The 15,997-nt window shown below is 47.4% G+C and overlaps 1 protein-coding gene across 4 annotated transcripts in view; it reads left to right on the forward strand.

Moving 5' to 3' along the window:
* Positions 1–15,997, forward strand: part of DLGAP4 (DLG associated protein 4) — a 76,049-nt gene that overhangs the window by 36,016 nt on the left and 24,036 nt on the right. The window lies entirely within an intron of this gene.

Genomic DNA, 15,997 nt, shown 5'->3' on the forward strand with positions numbered 1-15,997 from the left:
TTGAGCGGCGGCGGTGGCGGGCTGCTTCGCGGGGTAGCTGTGAGCTTAGCGGAGCAATCACCCAGGCAGCAGTGAGTTTCTCGAAGCAGTTGCAGGGCGGGCGAGTTTTGTGGAGCAGTGGCGGGGTGGGGGTAGTTTCGCGGAGCATCCAGCAGGGAGCTTCACGGGGCAGGCGGGGGGGGGGGGGGGGGGGGGGGTCACCGGTTTGGCAACAGCCTTTCGCGGAGCGTCCCAGGGCGGGGAGCTTCACAAAGCGTTTCAGGGCAGCAGAGGCCATGCGATGGAGGCCAGGCTAGGCCTAGGGACCCTAACCGCACACGATTTCATGCGTGCTGGGCCTCTAGTTTAATTTATAAAGCCCAAGGATGTACAGTTGAGCCAGCACAGCGAAGATAAGCCCATACCCCAAAGGTCATGCAGACCTGTAGTTAAGAGCAGAGCTCTAGAGTCATACTGCTGGGGTTCAGATCTTGAGCTGCTACCTAGAGCTGTGAGACCTTGGGCAAGTTGCTTAACCTCTCTGGGTCTCAGTTGATAGAGATGATAGTATTACCTGACATTAGTCTCAGCATAAAGACGAGAGAGAATGTGTGTAAAGCACTGAGCACAGTGCCAACTGCTATTATTGATATCCACAGGAGAAAGAAGAATTGAAATAACTGAAGACTGTCCATGTCCCAAGCCTGTAAAGATGTAGGTGGGCTGGGTGCGGTGTCTGGAGGGGAGTTGGTCATTTGATGGCTGTTTGCTGAGGGCAGGACTCTGATTTCAAATATGGAATGAATCTAGGTAGGCTTTAGAGAGGAGGTGACCTTCAGAACCTCAAAATCTGGGTAGGCTCCAGGTGGACGGAGATTTTGAGGGACAGACACTCTGGGTAAGGGAAAGGAGGATGCTCAGGATGAGGGAGGGATGGCAGGAGTTGGCTGTCCAGAAGCCAGGAGAGCTGAGATCAAACTATAGAGGCCTGCCCAGGCCGTTAGAGTCAGCCAGGCACTCAGAGCTCGGGTTGTTCTCTTCAGGGTCATCACTAGGCCAGTTTCCTGCTGAGGCCTTGATGAGGAGCCCATTGTTGAGTATGTTGGGCATAGATTTGATAGTTCAGCCTCTTCTGGAACTTCTTGTCTTCCCCAGCTTCCCACGCTTCACGATGCTGCTCAAGGGTGTGGTAGCAGTGCAGGCTGGGGTAGAGTAGGAGGAGTGGGGCTTGTCTGACAGCACCTATAAAGGCAGGGCCACTGCTATTGCTGCCCCAGCACGTTCCTCAAAGGGGCAGGTGAAGCAGTGTGTGGGAGCAGTCCTGAGGAAGAGGATTTGGTTCATCCCAGTCAGCTCCTCCCTCCTCGTTACCTCACCTCCACTTCTTCCAATAATCAGCCATTCATGTGCTCAGGTGCCAAGTGCTGAGCCAGGGAGAGAGTAGGGAACAAGATAGACTTTCCTCCCTAAGCTTCCATCCAGCTTGGAATCCCCATCCAAGCAGGTAACAAAATACTATCAAATTGAGATAAGATCCCTGAAGGAAACAAATAGTTGCTGAGAGGGACTATTCAGAAAGGATAGGGAAGGCATCTCAGGGAAGGTGAAGCGGAGAGCAGGAAAGAGGCAGTCAGGGCAGGCTGGGAACAGGATTCAGGACCCTGAGGTGGAAAGTGGTATATTGAAGGAATTAGGAGAGGTACTGGTACATCTGGAGCAGTCTGCAAGGTCAAGCAAGACCTAGTTAGAACTGAGGCAAACAGCTTTGCTCACCCTATAGGAGCCAAAAGAATTAAGAGATGTGATAATGAAAGTGCTGCAAGTGATTTTGTTTTAAAATTAACACCAGAACTGCCCGACTGGCGTGGTTCAGTGGTTGAGCATTGACCTATGAACCAGGAGGTCACAGTTCGATTCCTGGTCAGGGCACATGCTCGGGTTGCAGGCTTGATCCCAGGGTGGGCATGCAGGAAGCAGCCAATCAGTGATTCTCTCGAATCATTGGTGTTTCTACCTCTCTCTCCCTCTCCTTTCCTCTCTGAAATCAATAAAAAAATATATTTTTAAAAATTAACAGCAGAACTCCCAAATACTTCTTACTGGTTTTCATAGTGATCATAAGTCAGCACTCCCAATTTATTGTTAACTTCCTTTCACATACTACCTCATGGTTTGCAAAGCCCTGTTGCTTCTGTTGCTGAGAGAGGCAGGTTGCAGTTTTATCACTATTGCTGTTCTTAGAGATAATGTAACAGAGAGGCGATGTGACTTGTCCAAAGTCAGCTTAATCAAGAGTTGCAGTCCTAATTCATTGTGTTTTTTTCTATTCCACAATACTGCCGCTGTGTAAGAAAGCCAAAGGAGCCCTCGCCGGTTGCTCAGTGGTAAGAGCATCAGCCCTCGGACTAAAGGGTCATGGGTTCAATTCCAGTCAAGGGCACATACCTTTGGTTGCAGGCTCAATCCCCAGCCCCAGTTGGGATGTGTGCAGGAGGCAACCAGTTGATGTGTCTTTCCCACATTCATGTTTCTTTCTCTCTGTCTCTCCCCCTTCCTTCTACTCTCTCATAAAGTCACCAGAAAAAAATATCCTCAGATGAGGATTAACAAAAAAATAAATAAATGAAAGAAAGCCAAAGGAGAATTTTCTATTTCTTTTTAGCAACTCTGCCATTCCAAAATGATTACAGTTTAAAAGTTTGGGTATAGCATGATATAATAGTAATTGCATTGGGGCAGAGGGATTAAAATGACTTTTTTTTTTATTTTCTATAATATTATACAATATATTACAATTATTTTCTTAAGTTTTAATATTTTTATCTCCACACAACTCTCATCTAGCTTCTTTCCAATGTTCTGTGATACTGACACATTTATCACTGCCCTTGTAGACCTCCAGTCTTTTTTATTTTCTGTTTGAATTCTCTTTTTCTTTTACTTCTGTTTCCTGAATCTTAGGAAAGAGATTGTAGGCAGGTTATAAATTAGCCCCTGCTCACAAATATATTTAACTCAAATCAATTAAATATATATATATATATATACACACACACACACACACTAGAGGCCCAGTGCATGATTGAATCATGCACGTGTAGGGTCCCCTACACGCTTTCGCTTTTCGATCACGGGGGAGCTGGGTGCCTGTCCGCTGGTGCACTGGGCCTTTCAGAAGCCTCCGGCACGGCGGAGGCTTCTGAAAGGCCTAGTGCCTGAGCGGACAGGCACCCAGCTCCCCCGCTTTTGATGGTCCGCGGTGGGACATGAGCTCGCTGCCCCAGAGGCCCCTTTTGTGCCACAGCACAGCCATGGCGCAGACACTGAGCTCGAGCCGCCGCTGGCAACGTAAGCTCAGCATCCCGCCAGCCCAATCGGCCACCCCGAGTCCCGCCCCCCCCCCCGCGCCTCCTGGCCAATCGCGGGCATAGCGAAGGTACGGTCAATTTGCATATTTGTCTATTATTAGGTAGGATATATTCAGAGAGGAAGGAGGAAGGGGGAGAGAGAGAGAGAGAAAACATCAATGATGAGAGAGAAGCACTGATTGGCTGCCTCCTGCATGCCCCCTACTGGGGATGAGCCTGCAATCTGGGCATGTGCCCTGACTGGAATCAAACTGTGACCTCCTGGTTCATAGGTCAATGCTCAACCACTGAGCCAGTCTGGCCGGGCTCAAATAAAATTTTTTAAATTAATACTTAAAGTAGTTTTAAATATTTTATTTTGTGACTCTTGGGTTTGGGGCTCATTTTGTAGGAACTCTTCAGTGGAGTCCTCAGCCCATTTTTTTTTAATTGTGGTAAAATGCACATAACCAATTTTTACCATTTTAACTCTTTTTCAGTGTACAGTTCAGTGGCATTAATTACATTGACATTATTTTACAATTCGCCACCATCCATCTCCAGAACTCTTTTCATCTTGCAAAACTGAAACTCTATTCTCATTAAACAACTCTCTGTTCTTCTCTTCCCTGACCGTGGGGCAACCACTGTTCTACTTTCTGTCTATATGAATTTGAGTACTCTAGGTATCTCATTCATTAGCCCATTTTAAGGAGGTATCTTAGAAAGGGGGAGTAGCCTGGCCGGTGTTGCTCAGTGGTTGGACATCGACCTGTGAGCCAGGAGGTCATGGGTCAATTTCTGATTAGGGCACATTCCAGGCTCAATTCCCAGTAGGGGGTGTGTAGGAGACAGCTGATCAATGATTCTCTCTCATCATTGATGTTTTTCTCTCTCTCCCTCTCCCTTCCTCTCTGAAATCAATAAAAATATATTTTTAAAAGGGGGGGGGTGAGTAGGTGGATATCTCTGAATAATTAACTCTTTCAGTGGCGATCAATTCTCTAAGTTAATGTACACTGCAAATCTAAGCTTTATGTGACAGATTCCCAGAGTTGTTAAAATACATCTCCTGGGAAGTCTTTCTCTATAGAGACAGTCTAGGTCTCAAAGCCCAGGGTGGCTTTGCATGGAGCCTGACCACAGCCCCGCTGTGGAAGTGGAGTAATGGAATGGGGAGGACTGTGGACTTAATCGTAGGACCTAGGCATAATTCTTAGCAGCTTACTTGCTGTGGGGCCAAGTCCCTCCATCTCTCTCAGCCTCAGCTTCCTCCTCTGAGAAATGGGACAATATTTCCTGGCATGTGTACATCCCAAAATCAGTAAGACAGATAATGGACTTCCTTTACAGTCTTTAGAACCCTAGCACAGTGTTCAAATGCAGTTAAATGCAAAGGAAAATGGGGCTCCTAGTTCCCATTTCACAGAAGCATTAGAGACTTGGAAGTGACTTGCCCAAGGTCATTTAGCACTTGTGGTAAAATTGGTTGAAACCCAGCCTCTCTCTCAGTCTACAAATTGCAGCTATGTAGGGTTCCTTGTTGGTCAGTATTTCTAAGGACAGTATACTATGAAACAGATGGTCACTTTCCCATGTTACTGGATTTAAAATATTGCTCAAGAAGCTCTGATGTCAGTGGGCCTGCAAGAGAGGACTAGGGGTAAAAGTTTTGGTGGGGGATCTCAAGGATAGTGATTCTGTATTACAGGTACAGAGTCCTAAAACATTTCTTTGGTGATGCCCAGGGAGAACAGATACCTTGCACTTGGCAGTTACTTCCAATATTAGGCCCACAGCAGGTAGCACCAATCACAACTCTCTCCCTGAGCCTGAACACGGCTTCAGGACCCTTCTTAACAAAGGCACAACCCGTCAACCAGAAGTAGCACACCCTGTGGAACCTGTGCCATCCCCAGCCTTGTACTAGTACAATCCCCAGCTTTTTTTTTTTTTAAGACAATTTTTAAAAAATATGTTTTTATTGATTTCAGAGAGGAAGGAAGAGGGAGAGATAGAAACATCAATGATGAGAGAATCATTGATCGGCTGCCTCCAGCACGCCCCCCCACTGGGGATTGAGCCCACAACCCAGGCATGTTCCCTTGACCGGAATTGAACCTGGGACCCTTCAGTCCGCATGCCGACCTCTATCCACTGAGCCAAACTGGCTAGGGCCAATCCCCAGCTTTTACAGGATTGGGAGGGGAAGGGACTGTTTGAGGGGTGATGTCACAAGTCTCTTTGTGAGAGAGGAAGAGATTGTCAGGATAGCCCAAAGCTGGAGAGGTGATTAATGCTTGCAAAAATATCAGGGCAGCCCTCAGAGAGGTACAAGTTATCAAGGTAATGCCCACTTTCATCAGGTGCCCTTTAGGATGCTGGCTTGGGCTTGAGGTCTTAGTGAAAGTGCATTCTAGCCAGATTCCTCCAGCAGAAAGGAGAGACCAGACTTCTCTTTCACAGTGGCTTCTAAGCTTTGTAGGAATGTGTGTGTTGGTCTTGCTTGTCAGTAAGCTTGTATTTTTGTTTCTTGTGAGACTAGATGCTGTGAAAGTTGAATTCTAGATATTGAAACCTATAGGGGTTGCTCTCACTTAGCAAATAGAACATGACTTGCTCTGTGATGCTGAGCAAATCCCTCAGTCTCTCTGAGACTGTTTCCTCAATAGCACAAGAGGAGATGGTGAAAACATCTTGTGGGGGTCAAATACAAGACTCAGTATAAGGACCTTGGACAGTGTGATTGGGCTACTGTAGTAGCCACCAATTCCTGAGCAAACACGAACATCAAATAGCTATGACTATTAGCTACTAATATGTTCATTTATTTTTTTTTTTAGGGAGGGAAGGAGGGAGGGAAAAACATAGATGTGAGAGGGAAACATAGATCAGTTGTCTCCTGTATTGCACCCTGATAGGGGATCGAACCCTCAATCTAGGTATATTCCTTGACCGGGAATCAAACCCGCAACCTTTTGGTGTAAAGAGAGGTAGGGGATGTGAGAGAGAAGCCTGTACTCATGACTTGTCCCAGCACCTGTCTTCTGCTTGCCAAGTTGCTTCTTACAGACTTCTCTGCTTGCTGCATCCTTAGGGTATTCCAGGGGAAAGGCCCTGCAGGATTGTACCTCTTTTGGGGCAAAGTCAAAGATAGGGTCCTATCTCATGTCAGCAGGCATTTGCCTGGGTACCTCTTCTGGGCCAGTATGGAAACCATGTGGATCCTTTCTTCATGGGCTCAGATCTAAAGGGAGAGAGGCCTGCCCTAGCCGGTTTGGCTCAGTGGATAGAGTGTTGGCCTGCGGACTGAAGGGTTCAATTCCTGTCAAGAGCATGTATTTCAGTTGCAGGCTCCTGGCCCTAGTTGGAGGCATGCAGGAGGTAACCAATCACTGTGTCTCTCTCACATTGGTGTTGCTTTCTGTCTCTCCCTCTCCCTTCCATTCTTTCTAAAAATCAATTGAAAAAATATACTTGGGTGAGGATTAAAAAATAATAATAAATAAAAAGGGAGAGGCCTATAAAACAGTATGATGGCAAGAGCCTGTGGTACATCTAAACATGGGGTATTGACCCAATGAGGGGAACCAAGGCAGGGGCCAGTCAGGAAAGGCTTTTTTAAATTTTTTAATACATTTTTATTTGTTCCGGAGAGGAAGAGAGAGGGAGAGATAGAAACATCAATGATGAGAGATAATCATTGATCAGCTGTCTCCTGCATGTCCCCTACTGGGGATCGAGCCTGCAACCCGGGCATGTGCCCTGACTGGAATTGAACTCTGACCTCCTGGTTCATATGTCGATGCTCAACCACTGAGCCATGCTGGCTGGGCAGGAAAGGCTTTTTTTTTTTTTTTAATATATTTTATTGATTTTTTACAGAGAGGAAGGGAGAGGGATAGAGAGTTAGAAACATCGATGAGAGAGAAACATCGATCAGCTGCCTCCTGCACACCCCCTACTGGGGATGTGCCCGCAACCAAGGTACATGCCCTTGACCAGAATCGAACCTGGGACCCTTCAGTCCACAGGCCGATGCTCTCTATCCACTGAGCCAAACCCGTCATGGCGAAAGGCTTTTTTTGAGAGAATAATGCTGGACCTGAGACATGAAGGAGGAGGCAGAATTAGGGAGGTAGTAAAGGCAGAAAGCAGCCAGTGCAAAAGCCTAGAAGCTGAGATCCTGGTGTGTTGGCATGAAGAGGGTAGTGGAGATAAGTTAGAGGGATGCCTAGCAAGACAGGCATGTCAGTAGTCAACACCCTAAAATATTAGAATTGTGATGCAAGAATGGCATGGAGCGGGTGGACGGCTATGGGTCCTCAGGCCAGCCCCGTAGAGGGATATGATCCCTTACTTCTTCCCCAGCCGGGAACCCACAGTCTGGTCTGTGGAGTCTCTTTAGGGCTGGGATTGGGCAGTTGCTCTGTGGGCCCCTTGCTAAGGAGATGTGTGGGCCTCTCAAGTGATTGTAATCACATTTCCTCACCTGCCAAGGCCTTTCCCACCTGCGTACTCAAGTGATTCACAGCAGTTCTAGGGCAATGGACAGGGCAAGCTAGTATTGTTCACATTTTATAGATGAGAGAAATTGAGGCCCAGGGATCCTAAGGCATACAATGAGTACAGGAACTAGTGCTTATGCTCAAGGACTCCTAACTTACTGGCCATGCCTGTAAGTCAGCAGCAGGTATTGGGGGGAAGCAAGTAGCAGCTGAGCACATATTCTGAGGATTGGTGTATCATCTCAGGTGGGGGTGCTCTGGGTTGCCAGACTTCCCAGAGAAAGGTGATTAAGCCCTTACTGTGCTGTCTGAGGCCCTGGTGTTAGTCCTCACATCATTTCCGGTGTAGCTAGGCTGTGTGAACAATTTTCTATCTTTTCTGCCTGTTGATAATTCTTTGGAGGAAAAAACAAAAGCTTGAATTATGAATGTCACATACACAAAAATGATGTCTGATGTTACATCCAGAACTGGGTGTGAAGTTGGAGGGCAGAGAAAGAACAAACGTTTCAGGCCTGGAAGAAGTCTTCAAGATCACACCCATGGGTGTTTTGTTTGAGTCCATCTCTAGCATCTCCAACATGCTTGTGTCTAGCCTCATCTCCTAGGCAGCTCTGCTTCTTAGAAAGTGCCTCCTAATGATAAAGCAAAATCTGCTTCCCCTTAACAACCTCCACCTTCCCGTCCCCCCTCTGGTTGTAGTGTGACAATCTATACTATGTGTATATGTGATTGTCTTCTGGGTATTTGAGGACAATAGCCATGCCTTTCTGAAGTGCCTCTCTCTTCCAGACCACTAGTCCAGTCTCTCTAATCCACCCTCGTGTAAGACTAGGTGTGACTCACAGTGCACGTGTGTCACACCCCATTTGTAGCAAATCCGTAACAGACATCACTAATCGGTCACAGTTCTCTTGTTCAGTCAGTCCCAGGCTTTCTCATGCAATGCTGCTCCATGTGGCTACACCCAGTTAGTAGAGGAGGCATTTCATTGTGGCTTCTGTACTTTATTGTGAGTTTCTTGAGGACAAGAAACTCACCCTGTGTCCTTAGTGCCTGCCCAGTGCCCAATGTATGGTGTCTCCTCTGTAAATAAGCACTTGTCATAATGGGATGGATTTCAAACTTCTCCCCATGTGGATTGCCCGCTTCTCGTCAGGCTCCAATTTGGCAATGTCCCTTTTCCAGAATCACCAACAGTACCCACATTATCCAGAGTTTAGTGGAGGCTGCCCCCTCCCTGACCTGCACCTTTTTCTGTAGCGCGGTCTCAGACCATGCGTCTGTGGTCAGCGAGAGTTGCAAAGGCATTTTTCCACACATGCTGCCTTCTTTTGTAATTGTCTTACTTAGGGTTCCAAACCCAGGATCTTAGTATAAGCTCTGAGGATGAGACCCTGTCCCTCCCTATGTATCTGTTCCCAGCCCTGGCACCAAGGCACTCAACATTGCCTGTGTTGACCTGAACTGAACTCATGGTTTTCCCCATTCAATTCTGTACTGTTCATTTCATCCCATCTCTGCCCAGGGTTCTTGGCTCCTGATTCTGTCACCCGATATGCCACCTGTCACTCTAGACCCAGTGAATGAGCCTGTTAACACCATCTTTCTATTCTGGGATACGCTTGGTCATTCAGAATGATGAAAGGAGCCAGCAATCAGGGTGTGCGGGATCTGGCAGTGTCTGGCTTTGCACACTGGACACAGGGGCCTGTGACAGCTTGTAAAAAGCCAGGCTTTTGTGATCCATCACCAGGGTTTGACACCAGCCCTCCAGAAGTGAGGGTGGTTTTATGAGGCTCTTCTAAGTAGTACTTCCCAAGCTAGGCTCCTGGAACCATAGGGCTTTTGAAAGGCAGCAACAAGGTCCACATGTTAGAACCAGCATTTTAAAAGCCAAATAGTATTTTTAAAGCCAGATCTTGCATTCTCACCCCCCAACCCCCTTCCCACTACCTCACTAGTTCAGACAGGGGCTGTATACGTCAAGTTTTGCATTAGACTGGAGCCATAGCAGCCAGTAGTAACTCTGGCCGTCTTCTCCAATTCATCAGCACCCACTACTAGTAGTTATAGCTGTAATGTATGAGAAAAATCATGATTCAATAACCACAGCTTAGAAACTGCCATCTCTTAAGCTTGGACCCCCAGGGTTGGTGTTAATAAGGTGTCCTGAGGGGTAGGGCAGGGGCCCCTGAGCAGATGGGTCTCTAAGGATAAATAAGACAATGGTTATGGCAGATTCCAACACAAAATGGGCCAAGTGTAAATGTTGCCTGGCAGGTTGTAGTAGTGATTTTTGAGAAACAGAATGCTATTTGGGGACTTCTGGTCAGGAGCTAGAGAGGGCAGGGCTCTCAAGGGCCTTCCTGACCTCTGAAGTCAGGCTAGGAACCTGACAGCAACTTCCTTCCTCATTTGGGGGCGGGGCACAGGGCGCAGACCGGGAACATACCCACACTCAGAACCCCAGGCAAGGGTCCCCGCTCTGCCACCTGATCCTCGGGGATTTGCCTTTCAGATCCTCGGTTTTCTTGTTTGTACTATGAGGAGGTCAAATTAATCTAGTAGATCTCAGAATATCATGTAGTAATTCTGTTTGGATTTAAAAAGGAAAATGGAGCTGCTCCCAGGGATCTGGAGTAGGTGGGAGTTAAAAATCCTTCCCGGGCCCTTTGAGGGCTTCCAGAACGTGGCTCGAAAATCACTGGAATTACAATCTCCTAGGACCACTCCTCTAGCCCTGGAATTCGGAAGCTCCACATACTTACTTTGATCTCAGATGCCTGGTCTCTTGTAGATTTAAAGTGTGACATCCTTCCAAGGCCAACTATGTGACCTGGGAAAAGTGCCTCACCTCTCTGAACTTTACTTAGAGGTTGTAGTGAGACTTCTCCAAGCTGGGGATGTCCTAGGTGACTGGGAAACCCATGTCAGGGGTTTTGGTGTTTCTGGTGAGAAGATGTCTGGGACCACACATCTGAAGAAGGGCCTGAGGAAGGGGCAGTGGGCAGCCAAGGTCACAGGCAGGACCGGGCACCTTTCTCTTCCATGTGCTCAGGTTCTGGTCCAGGGGGTACCAGGCCTCTGCCCCCATGGCCAGCAGAGACAGAGGCTTCCATCATCTAACTCATTCAGAGAAAGTCATCAAACCCAGGGATAGGGGTCCATAGTAGCCCTGACTAGAGAACTGGCCTGGCCACGAGTTCAACCAGATCCTGCTAGGTAGCACCTAACTCTAGCCCTGGGCAGTGTGATGAAGTAGTAGCTAACAGCAGCTGGCTCTGAATCAGAAAGACTGAGCTCAAATCCTTTTTTGTGACCTTAGGCTAGTCACTTCTCTTTGAGCCCCACTTTTCTCCTCTTTGAAATGGAAGTGATAAGCCTGGTGAAGAGTTGGTGAGCTAATATAATTAAAGCACTTAATGCAAGGTCAGTTCATTAATTAAAGCACTTAATTCAAGGTCAGTTCATGGCCAGTCCTCAGTCAGGAATAATGCTCTGAAGCTTGTGAAGTCTTTTGATGAGCAGCTCCCCATCCTCTTGAGAACCACCTGACCTGAACCATAGGGTTCATGTGGGGAGCATTGTTTAATCCCTTCCTATAGCCCCTCTGGCTTGAACATGTCAGGACAAAAACCCTCACCCCCTTGACCCCAACTGGGGTGTGAACCATGCTTCTGAAGAGCAGCTGTCTCTAGAGGGTCAGAGAATGTGGCCCTGGCAAACTAGCAAGTCCCTCTTGGGCAGCTGCTCCAGGCCCCTGGGGGACGGTCATCTGTGCTCCAGATGGGGCTCTCCTGCCACCTATGTCCGAGTGCCAAGAGCCTGAAACCAGGCCTGGCCTGCCAACCAGAGGGGCTTTCTCTGCTTTCACCCGACTGGACTTGGACACCACCAGAAGCGCCTCCTGACTGCCTCCATTTCAAGGTTCCCAAGGGCCTCCTGCCTTTCCAAGGAAGAGGCTCTTATAGACAGGCTTTCTGGGAGCAGGGCGAGAGGGGCTAGAGCCTCAGAAGGAGCAAGAAGGTCTGAGGGCAGCTGCTCTAGCAGTCACATGTTGTGTGCCACAGGCCATGGTAGGTGACAAGCATGGACCTGCACAATATTTTTTAAAACTTTGAATTAACTAACTCCATTTTAAAATTCAGAGGTTTATTTTTGTAAGTCCAAAATTCTGCCTTTTTGCACACATTTGGTAGCTCTAACAATGCTGGACCCACATCTCTACATGGCAGCTTTGGGCCAGAAGGGGTTAGATGCCTGGTCTCCTGTAGACATTTAAACTGTGACCTCCATCCAAGGGCATTCCACTTAGCTTACAGCTGGGGGAACTAAGGCTCAGAAAGGATCCGGCTCTGTGTCAGGTAGTCAGATACACAGCCCACGATGGCCAGTGTTGAGTTTAGAACCTTGCAGTGTGGCCTCACAAAGCAGAGCTTTTGTACACTGCCACTCATCTATAAAACATCAGTGATAAATATCTCCCCTGCTAGGCCTGTGTCTGGAGTAAAGTAGCACCTGGCCCAGGACTCAGTAATGATGCTTTTAAATCTGTTCATATGATAAGCCTTGCCTAGAAAATGTTGCTGGACGCACTGCTTACTTTCTCTTTCTGCCACCTTTCAGAAATGGTTATTTTTCAAACAACTTCTGATGCTCAGTGGTTAGGATTTGTTCGCCGGGGCTGCAGACTCTGAGCGACGGATGAATGATTACTGTGACACAGGTTTGCTGTGAAAGAGAGGGCTAAAGGACTGCCTGACTAGAGGAACCAGAAAGCCCCCTTCACCTGCCTCTTCAGGCTTTTATTGTAACAGCAGTTTGGGATAAAATTTATCTTTTAGATACAATCCGTAGGGTAAGTAATCTTGGGAGGACACATGTGTCTGCACTGTCCTTTAAGCAAGGACGTCTAAAGATTAAGCATAAAGATTCCAGTAAACTCCCAAGGGTCTGTCCGCACGTATACAGACTTATTTGGAAAGGCCAAGGAATAATTAGGGGCAGTCACCTTCAGCCAACTTCCCTTGGTTGGAATTTCCTCCTTACAAACTTTCCAACCAAGTCTCGTGCTTCTCTACATTTGTTGAGTTCTCATTCTCACAGTCTCACTGACCAACTTTAAGCAGCATTGCTCAAGGCTCTACCTCCCACCAGATTGAGCCCAGCAATATATTGGGCCTGGTGCTAAGAAGGCATCCTAATTTTATGTGATGGTTAAGGTCTCCAAGGGTGGGGACCTGTATTAAGATACACAGGATCCCTATCTAGTAGGCAAGAGAGGCAAAAGACAAGTGAACCAATCAGTAGATGAGTACTTGAGTAAAACAAACAGGATTCTCAGAGAAAGCATAACAGTTTTAGATATGGTGGTCAGCGAGCCCCTGATTTGAGTACATGACATCTGAGCTGAGACTTGAAATCAGGATGAGAATAAGCAACATAGAGACAGAAACACACATGCACTCTGGTAGGAGGAAGAGTTGAGCAACTCTACTTAAAGTTGGGCATGAGATCATAAGAATGAGAGCTCAACAAACCCTAAGCACTGAGCATCATAAGTTGTTTGAAAAATAACCATTTCTGAAAGGTGGCAGAGAGAAAATAAGCATGCAATGATGGGGGGGCGGGGGGAGTAATTACTACAAACAGAGAAGAACAGGTACAAAGGTCCTTAGGTAGGTGCCTGTTTGGAGTGTTTGAGGAATAGCAAGAGGCTGGTGAGGCTGGAATGGAATGAGTGAAGGGAAAGTGCAGGACCTGATGCTGGAGAAGGAGGGCAGGTGTCAGTTCCTATTATAGGCCGAGGTAGGCAATATGGAGTCTCTTCTTCGTGAAGTAGAGAGCCTCTGAAAAGCTTTAGAAAGGGGAGGAAGCAATTCAATTTGTATTTTAAAAAATTCCTCTGACTGCTGTTTGGAGAGTGATTATGGGTGGGTTGGGCCACAAGCAAAGCAAAGAGGCCAGGAGGTAGAAAGTGGAAGCCTAGACCAGTCTGGTGGGGATGATGTACTCTTGTCTGGGAGGAGGAGGAAGAGGGAGTGCGAATTCCCAGGGTTCTGGAGTATGTAACTGAATGCACGGTGTCCCTCTTGGAGAGCAAGGCCAAGGCGGGGGAGGAGAGGATTCAGATTCATGCTGGACATGCTCGGCTTGCCATGGCCTTAGTACTTCATCCAGAGCTGCCTAGTGCACTGGGCTATTGAAATAGGAAGTGATACACCCTCCCAGCTACTGTCAGGTCTGCATGCTGTAAAATCCTCTTGACTGCAGGCTAGTTTAGGGGGGACTTTATGAGGGATTCTGGGTGCAGAAGGGAGATGCCTTTGTTTTCATTGCCCAGATGGCTCCAGGAAGCCACAGGCCTCGTCTGAGAGGAGGCAACCCTCTCAGGCCTCTTTGCCTCTGTCCCTATCTTCCCTTCACCAGCTTTGCCAAGCTGTGCCCTGCTCAAATCTGTCTTCCTCCATCTTGGGCTATGCTGCCCTGCTCCTTTGCTTAGAGAGGATCCCCTTGCCTGAAAGCACTGCCTTTCCTTGTCACTCAGTGTCTCTCCTTCCAGACCTAGTCAACTTTAATGTCTTCCAAAAAGGCTGTCCCAAGGAGTGATCATTCTTTCCTTCATCCAGTAACCATGGTAACAGGAGTTACAGGGAACCACCCCATGATTACAAAGCATCATCATCATCATCATCCTATCTGTTATCTCCTTGGCTCCTACTCACTCACAGCATATTGGATATCTCACCCCATTTGCTGAGTGAAACAGCATACCCAAGGCTGCTGCCTCCATGTGACCCTCACTTGAGTTAATGCAATGGATGGGGTATAAGGTAGTGGTCAGCCTTCAGGCAACCTGGGTTCAAGCCCCAGCCCCAATACTGCCAAGGCTGGGAGATGAGCCAGGGCGAGTTGCTCCACTTCTCTGAACCTCACCTTAAAGTGGGGTAATGACAGACCTACCTCTCACATATACCCATTTGGAGGATTTACTTGGCCAAAGTACAGTCAATTCTCATTATTCATGGTAGTTATGTTCATAAAGTCTCAGAAACAGAGATAGCAAACATTGAACCATTGCTCCTAGGGGAAATGTAAGGACCTGAAAGCCTTGATTGATTTTCACCCACCAATCAACATGTAACCTTGTTTTGTGTGTGTTTCTGTTTAAAGGCATTTGTTTAACGTATTGTTGATTTATTAACATTAAACTCAGCCAACAGCACTATAACTCATGCCTGAACAAAGCTTATCTACTACACATGTTTTCTCCATAATGCACATCACAGCCTTCTACTTAGGAACACTAGACAGCACTTCAGCACTACACTTGGGGGATGGGGGCATTTTAAACAGAAATCACCAAAAAAAAAAAAAAAAGCACAAAAATGTGAAAAACACAGCACTAAAGAGACAAGAAAAAGAACACTTGCTTATAACTTTAAGCTAAGCTAACTGTTAAGGCACAGTGAGGGATGTAACTTCCAGACTGACACAGTGGGAAAGTGAGGGTCCCATGGGCTGCCAACAGGAAAGTGGCTCTGAGAAGGCAGTCTGTCCCTGATCCTGACCTAGCTAATTGAATTCTCTCCCAGCTTCCCCTGCTTTGGGGGAAGAAGCAAAGGGGAAGAGGGAGGAATTTGAGGATAGGTGGGAGTCTTCAGTTCTGTTTGTACCACATACAAATGAGTTGCTGGATTTAGCTGTGTGGTTTGACAGGTTATGCAGTGAGAGAGGGCATGGGATCTTATAGGTCCTCAGCCTTCCTCTGAAAAGCCTATTCCTAAGGTTGGCAGAGGCAGCAAAAAGAATTTAGGGCGTTCTGGCTCTGAGTCTAGCTCTGTCCCTTCATGTGGGGCCTTGAGTGAATCCCATTGCCTCTTCTGTAAAGCCTGCTGTCATGGCTCCCACAGTCTGTGGTCCCCTGCATCTGTTCCTATTCTAGACCTCTTATTCAATCCCCTGCCCAGCTTGGCCCCCTGGGAACCAGCAAGCACAAGGGCTATGCTGGGCCTCAGGACTACTAGTAAGTCCATCTTGGCCTCCAAGGCACGTGCAGGGGACTAGCTTCCTGGGTTTGCTGTGTCCTCCAGATTTCTCAAGAGATGGAGTCATAGCCACTCTTCGGAAAGTCTGAAGCTCTGTTTAGCCATCTTATAC

This window comes from Eptesicus fuscus, chromosome 12 (genome assembly GCF_027574615.1).
Source record: "Eptesicus fuscus isolate TK198812 chromosome 12, DD_ASM_mEF_20220401, whole genome shotgun sequence".
In the NCBI taxonomy this organism is placed as follows: Eukaryota; Metazoa; Chordata; class Mammalia; order Chiroptera; family Vespertilionidae; genus Eptesicus; species Eptesicus fuscus.